Source organism: Bactrocera neohumeralis, chromosome 6, assembly GCF_024586455.1.
Source record: "Bactrocera neohumeralis isolate Rockhampton chromosome 6, APGP_CSIRO_Bneo_wtdbg2-racon-allhic-juicebox.fasta_v2, whole genome shotgun sequence".
Lineage (NCBI taxonomy): Eukaryota > Metazoa > Arthropoda > Insecta > Diptera > Tephritidae > Bactrocera > Bactrocera neohumeralis.
In genome coordinates this window covers 77,963,023-77,981,865 of record NC_065923.1, presented here as the reverse complement: position 1 = coordinate 77,981,865, position 18,843 = coordinate 77,963,023, and the positions used below count along the sequence as shown (strand labels likewise).

Here is an 18,843-nt window from a genome sequence, read left to right as displayed (position 1 = left end):
CTGGCGGTCGTTGGCGGTGTTGGCTGGCTCGCAGCGCTTTGTGGCCACAGCTGTTGTGAGCAACAAGTGAGCGGCGGCGCGCTCTCAATGCAATCGAAAAAATCGCCACAATAAAAGCAAGGAAAAGTGGAAAGTGTGGAGTAAGAGCATTGCTGCGTTGGTGGTGGTGCTCATGTACATATGTATATTTATGTATGGGCAGTGCGACCATTGTAGTGGAGAGAGCGCGCTCTTAACTTTGACTTTTGCATTTTATACGTGAAAAACTCCGGCTGGAATGGGTTTGGCAATGCTTACGGGAAAGGCCGTTTCAAGGCGTTTGATGGCGCGTTGTAGCGCGCTGTGTGCGTGTGGTTGTGTGCTACACTCAGCGTCCGCAGTTGGACGTAATTGTACTATTTAATTGGTAATTTGTGTAGTGAGTGCGGAAATCGCTCTCTTTCTTAACAGAAACCGCTACCCTTTTATTGTGAAAGATATTTTTTGACTTAGTTAAAATATACCTACATACATATATAAAACTTTGGGCGTGAGTTGTGTGGAGTTGCACGCTTGTTTGAAGTTGTAAAAGCTGGTATTAATGATTATTAATATTTATACCTTGAATAAGACACGTTCTTTTCTCCATCATTTCTTGGGATCACTGATATGGCATATAGTTTACAGGCAAACTGATGAATCAAAGCAAGTTTTGGTAAGGAAATTTTTTTTTCGACACGATATCTTGACAAATAATTTTTCAAAGCAACGCTGCAACCTTCGTAAAAACAATTATACATACTTGTAGTATATAGCTGCCATGCAAGCTGACCGCTCAAAATCGAGTTCAAAATCCTTGTATAATCTTTTTTGCTATAAGAAATGAAACTCTGAAGATTTTTTTTCTTTTTAATTTTTTTCTTTTAACTTCGAAGAGATTCTCTCTAGTCGCTGCTATTTTTAATTCCCTTCTTAATTTATAGAAAGTTATCATTGCATTGAAACTATATGTACGTTTTCTAAAGTAGCAGACGCTCTGAGTCAGCTTAATGATGAACTACAAATAGTACAGCTCATACCTTCCCAATGGGTTCACGATCGTTTTAAGTTACACAAAGTGGCTGCAGTTAGTGAACTCTCTCCAAGTCCTTACTCACTCCAACATCTGATATCACAAATATCTTAAACATTCTTACTAATAACTACTGCACACGCATGTTTACATCTATTATCAGCGCCTAAACGCCTCCTTTTTGAATTCTTTTTGTAACTACCAACAACTGTAATCCCTTCATATTTCTCATTGCATTTAAAGAAAATTAATGTGATTTCTTTGTAGCCCGCTGTATTTGTTATTATTGCTTGCTCGTCAATCGCTTATCGCTTATCACTTGCACTTATCAGCGTCGCTCGCCACTCATTTGCATTTCATTAACATCATAGCATTATCAGCACATAAGGGAAAACACTTACGTGCATACCAAATACAACAAACACTTGCTGACGGCATGCAGTTGGACCGACAGACCGCTGTATGCGAGTATCACATGCAAGCATCTCATGCCTTTGATAAAATGAAAAGTTTGCGTTGTAAATTTAAGAGCAATGGGTTTGAATTTGTCGTTTGGCTCTTAGCTTTTAAGAGCGCAATTTGTTATGCATTTTTTTGCTTGTTTGTCTTTTTATATGTATTTGTATTTAACCTGTTGTTAACAGTTTTTGCCGGTCTCATACCGGCAATTGTGGCATATACACACCACTACATGCATATAAGTATGTAGGCATGTACTTCAATGAAATATTTCTGTGTGCTTTTCGGACTGGCTTCAGAAGAGAAGGGTGGCCAACGCTCAATGAATATTGATATATTTAATTAAAAACAAGAAAAAACGTTAACTTTTGCTTGTTTGTCTTTTTATATGCATTTCTCTTAGTAACTATGTATTTTTATGGACCTGCTAAAGTAATTCGTTGTGAACAATTTTTTTGGAGATTATATTGTTACCTTAAGCAGTAATAATGCCAAATTTCGTCGTCAAACGCAAAAGTTTTCTATCGGCACCATTGTTTGGCATATACACACCACTACATGCATATAAGTATGTAAAGTTTTCCATACAAGAACTTGATTCATCGTTCAGTACTTCAATGTGATATTTCTGTTCTTGTGCTTTTCAAAATTTCAAAACGATAACACTGGCTTCAGAATACAGACAGACGGACGGACGGACAGACGGACATGGCTAAATCGACTCTGCTCAACGTGAATTTATATATATACTTTATAGGGTCTCCGACGCTTTCCTCTGACAAATATTTAATATACCCTGTTCAAAAAAATATACATATGTTCATAAATAATAGTAGACACAAAAAACCCCAGAAAGCTGTTATGGGTACCATGAATTAGTTTAGGATAGCATTTTAGCCCCTTCTTTGAAATAAAAGATAGATTAGAGCGGGAAGTTTATACGGCCAGCTGGATAGAGGCTTCTCATGTGTTTGCCGAAACTAACAAAAATAACCTTAAGGGGGTATTCTGAGCTAGACGCTAAGTTTTAGGTATTTTTCAAACTCTATTTTTTATACGATTTGTAATTATATTTAAGAAATATAAAAATATCAGGTTGACCTTCTTCTTTACTGGCGGATGAACCTTTGCCAAAGAAAAAAATTCACCAAATGTGGTCGACTTGAAAAAAAATGTTTGTTCCCTTCTTTTATGATTTCGAAATTTTTAAAAATACTTAAAATTAAAATTTTCCGAAATTGGAAGCAGGCGCGATAGAGGATGTATAACAAACATCTTTATCTAATTGCAAAGGAATCGATTAAGTAGGACCACCTCAAAAATGTTCTTTCGAGTTTGCGTTAACATTTATCGACCATAACTTCGGAAATAATTTAAATTTTGAAAACGATTTCAGCGAGTTATATTTGAATAGCTAAACTATCTGGCAACCCCTTGTTATTGCTTACACCGATTTACAAGCAGTTATTCAACTTAACTAGTGTAGCTAGTGTAACATAGCCTACTTGACGTTGGCTTTTATCCATTTTAGGACAAGTTAACACTCCCAGCAGCAATTGTTTTAGCCACTGAAGTAGCACAAAAGCGGTAGTATAACCATTGCGCTGTGGGAGCGGGCGTGATTTCGAGACATTTTTCACAATGCGCTTTGCTAGCCAAACGGCCTTCAGTGAGCTCATGAGCTCTCAGCAATTCGTATGCGCGCTCATTATTGCCTCTTAGTAGCAGGCTTCATGCAAGAGCTTGTTGATGAAAATGCATTGCGCTCTGTTAACAACATTTGTTAATTATATATATATATACATATGTGTGTGTGTGTGTGTTTAATTTTAATTGGTATGTGTATGAAAAAGTAGTTTCTGCCAAAAATTTGCAACGCTTGTAATTTGATTTTTTTACTTTTCTCTTTTTTTGCAGCTAGACACATAAATGCTGAGAAATCAAGAAAATATGCGTGTTTTTGTTGGTGTGTCTGTAATCGAGTATCCGCATTCACAATACCACATTCTTGCCACTTAAGCGCGATCAGCTAGCTGGCAGCAGTACCCTCCGTTGTTATATGCAGGTATGTATGTGAAAATGCATGTATTTGTGTTATGCATGCAGTTTTAGTTGCTGCATTCAGTAATTTTTTTGCACGCTCGCCACTCATAACTTTTGTAAATATTAGGGTTGTCCCGTGAATGTTTATTTTGTTCAATTTTGGTCGCAAGATTCTCTTCGAAAACTGCGTTAAAGTTTAGTAAAGTTAGGTTAGACTTAAAGGTCGATCTTAACAGGTATATCACTTGGGCAGATTAGAACGCCGGTCCGCTGTGTTAACTAAAAATCCTATAAAATAGATCATGAAAGCCTTACAAATTGACAAAGTGCTTTGAGACTATCACACAAATTTGTAGAGACGGCTAATATTAGGCGCTTAACCTAAGACTGACGAGTTGTTTCTTCCTCAGCTTTGCAAAAGCTGGACAATGGAGCAGAAAGCGCCAGGTTTTTTCCCCCTCACCCTACTCCATACAAATTTGACAACTTGCATCCGTTAAGATTTTAGCCTTATCGTATGAATGTCAACTATCTAATGTCCAGTAAGAACACTTACTATTGCGACGAGATGAACTTTGCTTATGACAAGTAGTTCAGAAAATCTCTCTGGGCCAAAACGATCATGCAATTGAACAGAAGTGAGTCGTTGACCAGCGGCTGCTGAGCGCACGCGAGGTCTATATGTTCAGTGCTAGAACAAAAGCCGTCAATGGAAATCCAACTCAGAAATCTGGAAGGAAAGTATATAAATAAATGATCAGCGTAACAAACTGAGTCGGTTTAGCTAGATTGGTCTGGCAGTATATGCGCGAACTAGTCATTGGGTTTTTGAGATATCGAACTGAAATTTTGCAAACGTACTTCTCTCCTTAAGCAGCTGCTCATTTGACAATACCGCTGTTATTGGACCACTATAGCATATAGCTGTCATACAAACTGACCGATCCAATTTAAGTTTGTGTGTGGAAAACTCCTTTATTTGATAAGATATCTTGACAAAATTTGGCACACAGTATGTATTATCTAAAACAGCGCTATAATCTCTGTAGAAATTGTTCAGATTGGTTCACTACACAATATAGCTGTCATAAAAACTGACTGCTCAAAATCAAGATAAAGATTTATATACCCTTTTTTCTATAAGAAATGCAGCTTTGTAGCGTATAATAGCTTCGGTGTAGTGCAAAAAAGTTCAGGTCTCCTTTTTGAAGTTTTTATGTAGTATTTCATTTGCTCTCCAAAGCGTTACAATGCTCTAAACCAGTAATCTCACAATTTTATTTATTACTTAACCCAAGAAATCGAAGTGGTAATATAATATAATAAGCATTTTCCATACTTAAAAACATTCATTTATCCATTTTGTATGTATGTAGGGAAGGTTCAGAAATCTCCACACCAATATCAATGATTTGCCTTGTATTAACTACCAACAAACAACTCGCAATGACTGGTTAAACCCTATTGCTCGCACATTACTCATAATTCCAAAACAGTTTGTGGAAAGATCCAGTACAGTTTAAGCCTCTAATCAATTAGTTTTCGAGCGCTTCGTTTTTATTACACAAATTAAATGAAAAGTAATTAAATTTGCTTTAATTATTGCTATATGCGCACAACTTTTTTCTAGCATTCTTTCGGCAACAAATTTTCTATGCTAATATTCGACTCGCGTAGCATACATAAAATACCGCAATTTTCGTATGCGTATTTGTGCCGCCGGTTAACCTGTTTTTGTCACACCAACAAGACAATTGAACAGCCAAGTTCACCACTGCCATATGTCTGTATGTATGTATGAGCACTCGTGGTTATACATACTCGTACTCGCACATATTTAGTATTTCACGCGAGTTCTACTTCGGTCGCGCCGTCAATTCGTGCGACAATTTTTTATACATTTTTTATTCTAATTTTTCTAGCTGTTAGCGCAATTCTTAAAACGTCTGCAGCCCTCGCAACACCTCATTCGGTGGCAGCGGCTGCCGCTGACGCTCGTCTTTTAAGCCATAAACTGGCTTTGCTCATTTTGGCCAACTTTTTCGAGCTACTTACTGTCAAAGTAGACACACACACATACGCACATACATGCGCAAAGCTAGCAACAGTGGAGTAGCGGCATTTTTTGTTCGCTTCTCTTTCGGCCGGCATATTAGTTAGCTGTCGTCACTGTCGTGATTTTCAGGTGTTTGGCATGTTGGTGGAGTGCTCGCTGAAACACGACTTTTTCTGGCGTCTAACTATACAACTTACTATTTTCGTTGGCATTACTATATTCAGTAAACCGTTTCCGAGTAGCCACTGTCTAACGTTTGAAGTTAGAATGTAACATTTTGTGTTTTTCCGTGTGATTTTGGCAACTCATTTTCATTAATGCTGCTTACTGCTTGCGCTTCTCTCCAATTTTAAGCATTTATGGCTAGAAAGCAGCTGTTAATTTTGTGTTTCTATTACATTTTATTAGTGGATTTTGTTTTGCATTTTTTTCGGGGAAGCGGAACTGGCTGTGCAGTCGCTCTCATTCGGCAAATTTTCACTATACGCGAAATGTTCGTGCTTTTTGGTATTACCCAAAGCGCTGCCGCTTCTCATTACCGGATTCGTTTAGTGCTTTTTAATTTAATTCACATTTTTTGTTGCGCTTGTTTGCGCTTTTCAGTTATTTGAAATTAAATTGTATTCAGTTTGTGGTATTAAGTGCATGTGAAGTGGTTGTTCCAAAATTAAAATGCCAAAAATTTCAAATGTATCTCACACACATTTTCAACATTTTACTATAAAAGTTACCATTAAGTATGTCTGGGTAACTGAAAGTATTTGAATTTCATTTAGATCCGGTTTTGAATTGCATTTATGCAGAATATAAGCTTGCATGAATCAGTTGCTAAGCAATATTGCCAATAAAATTTGTATTTTATTAATGTATGTATGTGCATATATGTGTGTATGGAAAAATATTGAAAAAATATGCAGAGAAAGTGAGAATTTTAAAGAAAAATTACGTCAGACTATAGGTATCCGCTTTTTCCCACTTCTTTCGCTGTTCTGCGCTTAGAATTTAGTTATTTTAAATATAACTCGGTGAAATATTTCTACTGGCAAACATCTACAGTTCTCTGCTTTGAACCCTATTATTTACTTTAACTAAATAACAGACCTTGGTATCGCTGACAATGAGATCATAGCTAGTCAATCAGTGCTATATACTTCCATATTAAACTTGTTTGGGTGCCTGGCCACAGCGGAAACGTCGGAAACTGTAAATCTGATGAAATTGCGGGAAAATGCACCCATACCTGTACTTCCATAGGTTGGAAACGAGCAGGGGCTCTTTTGTCTTTGTGTTTTCGTGCTGGATCTATGGACTTCGCGCGAGATCAGCAAGCGATGGTCAGCAAACTTCATTTGTATAGTTGAGAAAGCCATCTGGAACGGGAAAGGTCATTTGAAGTAGCCTCAAAACTCACATCGATACACTGATAGACGTTCATACTGGGGCACTGTTCCATTGACACACACGCTGTGAGGCAAAATTTTTTGGAAGACGCAACTAGACAAAGTTGCAATGAGGAAGGTGAGTTGGAAACATCTAGACACTTTCTCCGCCAATGTCCAGCATGCACTGGACTATGTTAAGGTTGAAGAATCCCGCGTTCCATGCTTTTTACGAAACTGGCGATTTGGTTGGAATTTATGTTTATAAGCCGCCTCAATAAATTTTTGGCAGAGTCTAGGTGGGATTATTTGTGGTCTCACGAGTAATTAGCTTATTTCCCTAACTTAACCTAACCTAAAAAGCAGCTCTACAAAATATATAGTAAAAGTGTAATAGACCGTTAAATATTCCCGTTCTGTTAACAAGTTGTAAGCAGGACAACGTCGCTATGTCGAAAAAACTGTTTTGAATCTCTCTCTCTGTCTCTCTCACGTTCTGATTTTATGCCATTATAATTTATTTTCGATGCGATCTAATGTTAAATAAGTGCCTAGAGGCACAATAAAACCCCGATTGAGTTAAAATATAGGCACACATATGTAAATATATACATACATACATAGAGTGAGAATACGAATAAATATCACACGTAATTTTCGGGAATGAAAATGAAAAAAAAAATCAAAACGCAAATTAACACGCGCAATCGAGTAGGCCAACATCAAACGGAAACCGGTCTATCTGGAATAAATTTCATTGCGAAATTGAAAAATTGGACGAAAGTAGTAAAAAAACATTAAGGAACACAGAAAAACAAGAACAAATAACAAATTTTGCTGCGCACGCTGTGTACTTGAGAAAGTCAGAAGTTTGTAAAATCGGTGTGGTCGACAAAAAAGGGGGAGGATATAAATTACAACAAACGCCAGCAGCATTTAAAAGTTTCTGTAGGCTTTTTTGTATAATTTTTTGCTTTTGTGCCTTATTTGCGGTCATTGGCCAACAGCGAAAATCTGGGAATTTATATGTGGATTTCTAAATAGAGTTTTATAAATTCCATATCAGATCTTAGCCGAATTCATGATATCAGTTAAAGGATTGCTTTTATTAAAGTGTTATGGGTTTTTTTGGCATTCATTTCGCTTTGTCTCAAAGGTGCTTCATAGAATATATGTATGTATGTATGTACCTTCGCTAAGATTAAACAGTCTAAATTTGAGGTTCTATGGGGGAGTCTATACCTCAATACATATACATATAAAGGCTTGTTTTCCAATACAGCTTTCATCTGTCCACTATATAATCTAGCTTTCAGTGCAGTGACTCGACAAAACCTCAAGTACCAGCGTCATGTGAAAGGCTTCTACTTATACAAACACATACACACACACATGTGTATATGTGTTTACTTGAATGCAGAGTTTCGGCATAAACGCATTACTACAATATCTTCAACGGTGATCGTGAAATGACCAGCGTCCATTCAAGAGTCGTAATTCATAGAATTCCTCACACAATTGTTGGTATGTGCGCATGTATCTGCAGGCACAAGTACCGCTGGTCATAAGAATAGAAGTGATTAAGAAGAAAACATTATTGCGGAGTGGTGTGCGCGGTAAGCAGTGATTGCTATGTGATGCCATCAGAAACTTGTTTCAACTGGGACTTTCTTCTTTTGCGAAAAAAATGCAGAGTCCAATACAAACACATGCACAAACATGCTAGTACATGAGCGCACCATTTTTCACACGACTGTGGTGTTGGTGTTACGTGCCAGTCCGCCAAGCAACAAAATACGTGCTTATGTACGTATGTACGCATGTAGCTATAAGCCAAACAATAAAATTAATACGCGAAAAATGGAAAAACATATTGGCAACAAATGCCAAAAACGCCAAAAGGGAATTGTAAAACTTCATTCAGCGTTTTTCTCTCTTTATTGTCACTGACTTACCGCCTGCTTAACTTTCTCGTCTGCTTTTTCGTTAATATGTATGAATTTTCAATGGTTGTTATTGTTGTTTCTTTCACTGACTGTTCGTTGCTGCTTAACAATCTTAACTGTAGCATATTTTGTACGGTATCATTTGAAAATCAGCGTACTTTCAAGTACCCTCCATTGTACTTTATGAGTATACTTGTGTGCTTTTATTTCTATTTTTTTATTTTTGTGACGTTTTTGTTTTCTACAAAAATAAATAAATCCACTACCAAAGGTTTGCAGGTTTGCATATTTGTTAGCTTACACTTATGTCGGCTACACATGCCATTTTATAGCGCCTGCAGCGATTTGGTACCATAAATTAAAGAGCACAGTAATCAGCAACAGCATGCCGAATTCAAAGGAAATGCCCATAATTTTTATAAAATTTAATCACAATTCAGTAGTCGTAGCCTTATTGTTGCATTCTACTAATAATAAATGCTGATAATATTTTGTTAATAAACAGCTTCATATATTTAGTTATTTCAACAAAATATCTTTCTAGTAGCACCTGCAATTTATGGTAGAAAATTTGAAAAGGTCACACACGTGATTATTTTATCGAAAAAATAGTGCTGGAAATTTTATCAAAATTTTTGAAAGAAAATTGCTCGAAACTTGCCATCCTTAGTGACCAGGACTTTCGCTGCCGTTTCTCCTTGTTTAGTGTTTCAAGCGGAATTAGATAAACTTCCAACAGATCCTTCCCCAACATATATACATATCTATGTATATTAAAGCTTTCCAATTATCGTTTTGCATAAAAAATATCTTCCGAATTTAAAAAAGCTAACTCAATCTCTAACAAAATATCGTGTTTATTTTCCATTTATACTCCTTTTTTTCTCATCTACTGTTTGGTGTCGTTCACCAGATGGAAGAGAACTGGAATTTGTTAGATTCGCAGTCCGTTTATGTATACTACTATGACCAAAAAATAGTAGGACTTTGTTCATAGTTTCAAAATTCTTAATTTATTCTTCAGAATCTGTGTCTTCCCCCTCAAAGTAACCCCCTTTGCTTCAATACATTTGTGCCAACGTTTTGCCAATTCTCGAAGCAGTTGTTAAAGTAAATTTCCGGAAGAGCCTTCAATGCGCGTAGTCATTCATGTTTAATGTCTTTAATTGAGTCAAAACGGTTTCCCCGGAGTGGTCGTTTGAGTTCGCTGAAAAGCTAAAAGTTACACAAAGCTAAATCAGACGAATACGGTGCTTGCGGCAGGATATTGGTTGAAAATTTGGCGAAAGACTCACGATGATTTAATACAGTATGTGACGGTGCATTATCGTGGTGCAAAAACCAAGAGTTGTCGGTCCATAATTTCGGCATCTTTTGACGAATAGCTTCGCACTAACGATGCATAACACTCAAATAGTATTCCTTGTTGACAGTTCGGCCGGTCGAAAGGAATACCGAGTGCACCACATATCGATAATCGAAGAAAACTGTCAACATAACCTTGATTTTTGACCTGCTTTGACGTGTTTTTTTCGACTTCGACTCACCTTTGCCACAATTTTCAGCCGATTGATAGTTTCCAGATCGTAAGCATAGATGCAAGACTCATCGCCACTAATAATACGTTTCATGACATCCTAGTAGTCGGAAAGTATTGTTTTACAGACTTTAACTCCATGTTGTTTTTCAAAAATATTAAGCGATTTTGAAACCAATCGTGCTTTCAATTTTCTTAGGCCCAAAGGATCTTTCAAAATCGTTTTCACTGATCCCTCCGATATTTCAACGAAGCCAGGAAGATCTCTGACTGTTAATTCCTTAAGATAGTCAGTTGCTGTTTTAAAAATTGTTACAATGCTTAGAAAATTCTGTTTTTTCTGTTCGCTGGGAATGCTGATTTGATTTGGTTTTTCCGAAATACGAGTCTGCCTGTTTCCGAATAAGAACAATCGTTTAAGAACCGTCCAACCATTATGTAATTTTTGAGTCCTTGCGGTATCTTTCCACTGCGGTTTTGCTACGAAATCTCAGAGCTATATTTCTAAATATGTAAATATTGAACATAACTTATTTATGGTAGCTAGAGTGGTTGTCTTACGACGCACCTAGATCGCCCATTGTAATATATTTTTGGTTATGAATATTTATTTAATTTTTTTTTTCGAATTATACTTAAGCCATTATTGTAGCATGGAAATTTTTTGAATTGTATAGATGAATCAATAAGTCCATATTTTATTAGTCCCGCTCAAGCGTTTGAATTAAATATCAAAACAATATTTTTTTGTCCACATATGCACGCGTTGCGACCCACTGTACTTCAAATAACAAACCTCTTGTAATGAATGAATAATGTAAAAGGTACTTGCACTCACTTCAACAAATAAAGTAACTGGCAAACATTCAATCAAACACGTTTCCTCACACATACACACAAACACAAGCACGTCTTATACGAAGAAATGCTTCAAAATATGCATATGTATGTAGTATATACATATATTTGCACGGTTGTGTATAAGTAATATATAACAATCTAAAAATAAATGTTATACGTGTGTGCAGAGTGTAGAGTACCGCAATTTTAGCCCATAAGCAAGAAACCACTTGTTGATTTTTAATCTGCACACAAACGAAATTTCAGCCCAAAAAAAGGCAAAACATTGCTAAAAGTAATGCTAAGGGAGACAAGCTAAGCAAATGAGCACAAAAGCAAGAGAAACAACGAAAACGTGCTCTTAAGAAAACTTATACAAGACTGCTATATGCTATTGTCACTCTTAGCTGCTGAAGTGACAGTACTTGGGGCGTGCCGCGCCCACATTATTCGAGCGCTCGAGTGAGCTTTCTCGGCGTGCGGCATACCGGGAGTAATCACTCACCAAACTGTCCACAAGTTGATGGATCTTTTGACATTTGCTGCTGCTTGATTATGTGATTGCTGTTGGCTTTACTGGCTTAGTTTGTTGTTGTTTTTTTTAGTTAATCTTGTGTCATCAGCGTATTGTTATTGCTGTTGTATGTTGTGTTCTTGTTGATTTTTGTTTATGTACCTATTCGTTGAAAAACTACAGTTAGCCCATGTGACGACTTTGAGCAAACAAATGATTCATTCATTATCATCATTTGATGAGGCACCGGCACAGTGACGACGCTTAGTCGTTTATGCAATTTATGCATATTCGCAATATGCGTGTGTATATGCTTGTATTAGTGCATTTCTTAGAAATTTATTTAACTTTTAAAGTCTAAGGCATAGCGTCTGCAATAAATTAGCCGTTGAAAAGTAAATGTTGCACTGTCATTCTTCCAAAGTGGACATACATACATACATATGTACATAAGTATGTACATTCAAGTATCACAGAAAAATTTCACAAAATTTTGGATGTCCAAGGCAACAGTGCAATCTTCGAAAATATTGTCCAGATTGAGTCACCACAACATACAGCTGCCATGCAAACTGAAGAATCAAAGTTTTTGTAAGAGATTTATTTTAAATTTATTATATTTGCTAACATTATATTCTTCATTTTAATTTCTTTGATTTTTTAGTTATTCGTATTTTTTAAAGTATTTCTTAATTAAGCTGGCAACTTTAAATGCGAAAACGAACTGCTAAAAGCCATAAAATACATTTAACAATATACACCTCCAGTCATTGACTGATATAATCTGCTTTCTGTCTGCCATTCCAATTGTTGCAAACTTATTTATCGAAACGTATTGTATGTATGTGCATTCGCAAATTTTGTGGGAATTTATTGAACTTTTACAGTCAAAGTTCATTAAAATAAAGTACAAGCTATGCATTTGTACATATTATTCTTTTTACGCTGACGTCATTGAGTTTCATAAGTATGTTTTCTTTGGGAATTTATATTTTTTTTATTATATTAATTTTTTTTTTATTTTTTCTGAATAAAAAAATTGGTTTAATCATAATCTATTACTGCTATATAGTGTTAAGTGAGAAGCAATTACACATTTTTTATTTTCCAGCATAAAACTTAAATATTTTTTACTTTAATTAAACAGCACTTTCAATCTTTTTATCACAAATCTACATACATATGCATATTTTCAATACGAAGTTTTTAAGAATTCTTTATTCGTTTTTTTTTGTTTTAAATTTTTATTGAAAATTCGTGCTGCCGATTTATTTGCCTCTTTTCTTCGTCATACAGCAACAGCGTCAACAATTTACGACATCCCAAAAAAATGAGTCAAACCAACCCATACAGGTTTGCTCAATCATTAAACGTGAAAACAATAACAAATTGCAGCAAAACAAAAACAAACTGACGCATTAGAGGGTTGCATTCAAAAACAAAAAATATCAATCAAAGGTAAAGAACTGGATATTTCATGTAATTGTATTTTTTCCTTCCTTTTGACGCCAAATAATTAGAAAGACAAAAATATAAACAGCATACAATAAAATAATTTAAACAATACAAAGTAATTGAGGGTGAAAGATTAATGAGCAAAATCGACATATGCTCTTTTTACTGCATTTATAAAATTTATTTATTGACAGTTCGAATTAGGCGCATAATATTTGGTTATATATTTTTAATTATTATTCAATTACGCATCAATATTCAAAATATTTTTTCCATAATGCATATAAATTTAAATAATATATTAGAGATTACAAATGTTATTTTTCTACATTTCAGTGAAATTACTTGGAAAATATTTTAAATGAAACTCCAGAAAAAATCAGCCACAATTGGAATGAAAAATAGGTGAGTAGCATACATCAATACTATTAATTATATATTTACATATGTATGTGTATGCATAATTTGTATTTATCAGCATTCAATATTTTAAAATTTATGTATGTACTTAACATATACATATACATATATACACATATTTAATTGCTTGTCTACTGTACTTTAATTTGACCCAGAATTTCCACTGAAAAACCCATCTCATTTAGGTTACATTCAGTTTAAAGCTAATAACTACTAGAGCATTCAAATTATAGACAATAAACAATTGCATGTATGTAGTATGTATATATGTATGTATTTACTTAGAAAACCCCCGTAATCAACAAAATATTTACATATTAAAGCGGCTGCCTCACATATGCTATTACTTATACTTTACTACCAAAGCAATTCGTAGGCTTGTAATATACTTATGTATGTATAGCACAAAGGCGCGCACAAAGTGATAAGTCAATGAAAACTGTATGTTTGTATGTTGTATGTATGTACAACATTGCATTATACATATAATATATGCACAACAGTAATAATAATTTCATTAACAATCATTAGTGACTTGGGGAATGCACAATCATGTGTCAACCTTTCGACGTTTTACTACTAAGATAAGGCAGAGACCCTTGCAAAATTCTGAGAACGTAACTACGGTTCAAGGCTTCTACGTAATAAACATTTATTCGCATTTAAGATTTTTTTTATCCATAAACTGATTATTTCTACAATGCGAGGTGTATCCCTTCAATAACCATGTCATACGATAATTAGAGCTCCGAGGCGTAATCCTTAGGTTAACTGTTAGAGCTTGTATGTAGCTGTATAGGAGGTTTTTTATGTCAGAAATATGCTTGGGGCTTTAATATTTCTATACACAGCTTCTCTTAGTTTCGATATAAGCACATATACGTGGGTTGCCTTTCATATTTCGGGTTTTGGTGACCCTAATGTTGCAATCTCGACTTTATTGTAGCATCTGCAACTTTTCGCATAGTTTGCCATTTTTGTTGTTATTCATGCTGTTCTTTACAGTAAATTAAATTATACAACTTAGCCGAAAAATACCATAGCGTTTTTGAGTTCTTTACAGTAATTTAAAATATTCATCTTGGCAAAAAAATACGATAGCAGTGTTTCGAAACACGTCATTGGTGATGAATCCTGGACTTACGCTTATGAGTCCGAGAATCGACTGTAATTGTATGGTTTCAAAATGAGTCGCATCCAACAAAAGTTGTTCGCTCACGAACACTTCCAAGGAAATGGTTGCAGGGATTTTTTGTAAAAACCGGACACCTCGCCTAAACTAGACTAAAACAACGCAAACAGTAAATTCTGAGTGGTGCACTACCATTTGTTTTTTTTTTTTCAAGAAACGACAGTTTTTTAAGAAATCAAGAAATCAAGAAAACCAACTTCACCACGACAACGCGAGCTCTCACAACTGAAACCACAGCATTTTTGAGCGCTCAAAACAGTGGGTCATCCATTGTTTACTCCACAATTGGCATCGAATGACTTCTTTTTATACCAGTACGTAGAAAATAAACTAAGAGGTCAACGTTCTTGCATTCAGAACGCCTGTTTTGAAGATAACCTCAATCAGAGTGCCAAAAGTGCTTCGACAATTGCTTTAAACGAATTTCGTTGATTAATATTTTTTTGTTCTCTAAATCCGAAATATTAAATGCAACCTTCGTACCTATCAAAACCTATAAGTTGCTTCTTGCGTGAGACTATTTTATTATGATGAATCCCGGGCATTGTTGACTACTAATTCAATTCAGTCTTGTGGCTATATTTGTAGATTAGAGCCATCCTTTTTTCAAGAAAAAATTACTCAAATGAATATTGTGAATTCACAATAAATTCCCAAAAAGCATTTCCGCATTTCACTCGAAATATTTTTAACCTCTGACATCAACGTTATAAAATGCGACGTTTCTGATTAAAGTTTCACAAAAATTGGATTATGATCGAAAAAACATTTTTTTATTTTAGAAACACTTACAATTGTACTTCATGCCTACAATGCCACTGTGCGGAAGCTATATGTATGTATGTATGCTTGTGAGCACGCTCTTCCAAATATTGCCAGCAATTTGTTTACATGCTCTTTATAGTATTGACGATCTGATCTTTGGCACCTGTGATTCCCCAGAAAGCGCTGCACCACTACCACAACGCACAACGTCGATGACAACTTCTCCGCTTGTGTGCCTCGTTTTATTTTCGCAATTAAGTGCAATGTATGTGCGTATGTATGTATGCAGGCAATGATCTGCAGTACCTTTAGCATCCCCCTGATTGTGTTCTGTGCCGCAATTTACATTGTGCTTGATAGTGTAAATACAATGGCTACGACAGACTGCAGCGGCACGACAGTGAACTGAAAACGTCGTTGTTCATATTACTACATGTACATTTTGAGAAGCAACAACAACACAATGGCCGGCATGTACACAAAACAACGCAGTTGTCCATTTTGTATGTACACAATTTCGTTGTGGCCATACTAATGACTTTCACTTCAATGAAATTTTAATATTTTGTTCAAAGTGAAATTTTTTATGCAAAAAATAAGTAAATAGGTCAATATTTTTGCTTTAAATTATCAATTGTTATTACAAATGATATAATAGAGCTATAATATAGCTATTTTATGCTTTTATTTGTAAGATAACGTCAAGTTTGTTGTAGCTGTGAATAATATTACATTTTACATATTAGTGGCATCACCACTCTACCTCCTCTTTCTATCTTCCATTCTACTGTCAACTCTACTGTCGTCCTACTGTCGTTGGCAAAAATAGGAGCAAATTGAAGTTAGCGAGAACGACAACTGTCGGCCTGCAGTCGTGTAGTTGTGCAGCTGTCAAAATAACACTGCCCATAAGAACGTGTGTATTTTAATATTTGACAGATGTAGTTTGCAGTCTGTCGTAGCCATTGTGTTTACACTATGAGCTTAAATGCTTGTAAGTGGATATGTACATATGTTGGTACAGATCATAACATACATACATATATTATTACGTATATTTGTTTGGGGAATTTTTGCGTTGTCTTATCACTTGGTGCCGGGTAAATACATACGACTGTGAGATCATCAGCGAGCTGCATGATTTAAGTTGTAGATACATATACATATGTATCTATGTATATGTACGTATGCATCTGTATTGTGAGTTTTCCAATTCCTTTGGTCGGGCATGTGCTCATCTCCCCAATATAGGTAGTGGCCTAAGTGAGAGTTCTGTTTTGTCTGTATAAAATTGAGAATGAACAAATTTTCAAATAAAGAGAAATTTAGGTTGTTTCTGCTTTAACTTGAGCTGTTGATGTTTCTCTAAATAAAATATAAACATTATATTCTCTATATGTAGATTTCTTTACTGATATAGTTACATTTGAATCTGTGTTGGTGTTGGTATACCGTGGAGTCTTCCGTATCAATTGTGTTTATTTGTTGAATAAAGGCAGAATCTTAAAGTGGTTTTATTGCTGCATGCTCTTTGTGATTTTCCCCATTGCACGTGAGCTTTAAGTAAATAAAAACATGTTTTACTTGATTTGCAAACAATTAATATTTCCAAAGAAATTCATTCAAGTTATCGCGTATGTATACACAATATATTCTTTTGAAGGCTTTTATACACGATCGGACCTAAGCGTTACATATACAAATGAACATATGTAACATATGTATATAGCAAGTATCTAAAAATTTAATGCCTGCATGTTGTTTACTTGTGTTTTTCCCGCTATTCAGTTATTAATCAGTCCCTTATGACAACATTTTTAATTAAATATTTTTTTACAAATTGATTTTTTGTGAAATTGTTCACTATTTTTACTCGTAAACTTTAAGTTTCGAATTTCATCTTTCGATAAAAGAGCATGAACTTCACTCAATACATCATCCACACCGTTTGGCGCCTGTGGCTAAATCTAAATTTATAAAAAAATATACTTATGTATATACATATATTTTATTTGTAAAATGACTGCCTCTTGCCTTGCATTTTCACTTCTACCCCACACGACCGGAGCATAGCTTTAGGGGCATAAACTTTTCCTCGATATTTTGTGAAGACTTTCACATCTGGAATAGACATAAGTTAAATACAAGTAGAAACAAGTAAGGAAGCGCCAAATTCGGGTGTAACCGAACATTTTATACTCTCGCAACTTGCCTGGATTAAAGCAGTGAAAAGTTCCTTTTGAATATCAATAATATATTTGACAGCTTGATCGATATTTTCGCTTAAAATTCGCAATAAGAACAGCCATCCACATATTCGGTATCTGGGAGCTTGAATAGTTTCAGTCCAACTTGGACAATTTTTGGTCAAAAATTGGCACAGCTCAAAAACAAGAATAGCTTTATCTTGATTTTCTTGCGCCAGTTTGATTGGCACCGACTCATATGCTGTATTAAATCGATCTGAACAGTTTATTCGGAGATTTTAGCGCTGTCTTGGTTCTTAAACTATACCAAATTTCGTTTTGATATCTGCTCAAATAAAAATATAAAATAATAAGCATTCTGCAGTCAGATGACGAAGCAGTTAACGTACGTAATTGATCTGTACACAAGATAACTATTGAGAAAATCTCGACATCGACAGTTAGTTCATCAAATATGCTAATTATTTTCATGTTTCTTGATCATATATGTATGCAAACAAGGTATGTATATATGTGCATGTACGCACCTTGATACATTTATCAAAAGATTCAAATCTTACAAATTTTCTGTCGTAAAGACAGTTTTTTAATTATCGATCGATAATGGCTGTTGGAATTATGCCAACAGAGCATCATATATGTTTCTATTTAATTTACACACATATCGTCATCTAAAATACAAAACAACGTACCATTAAAAAAAAATTGAAAATCGCTGTCAGTTGTAAAAAGTAATATATAACCATTTTATAATCCAAACTCAAATTTTGTTTCAATATGAGTGGTTTCAATTACAACGTTTTTCCTTCACCTGTAAACTTATAAAAAGTGATGTTACGTTATTTTGCATTTTAGGTGACGATATACTATACATGTACATATATTTCCATACAAAACTTTCCTAGAATTTCTTCAAAATGCATATACCTTGCGCCGAATCCAGATGAAAGCTATATAAACAACCGATACATCTACATTA

General features: G+C 35.0%; 2 long non-coding RNA genes across 3 annotated transcripts in view; one reads left to right on the top strand and one right to left on the bottom strand.

Annotated features, from left to right (window-relative positions):
* The window catches only part of LOC126762261 (uncharacterized), a 146,403-nt gene that overhangs the window by 117,909 nt on the left and 9,651 nt on the right, over positions 1-18,843 (top strand). For both annotated transcript variants that reach the window (XR_007667435.1, XR_007667434.1), the window contains exons 3-4: positions 3,428-3,575; positions 13,617-13,685. This is a non-coding gene — a long non-coding RNA (uncharacterized LOC126762261). The remainder of the gene's footprint in view (positions 1-3,427; positions 3,576-13,616; positions 13,686-18,843) is intronic.
* On the bottom strand, positions 13,954-16,008 carry LOC126762262 (uncharacterized). The gene is made up of 2 exons (XR_007667436.1): positions 15,685-16,008; positions 13,954-15,617 (listed from the first exon to the last, which is right to left on the bottom strand). It is a non-coding gene; the product is annotated as an uncharacterized LOC126762262 (long non-coding RNA).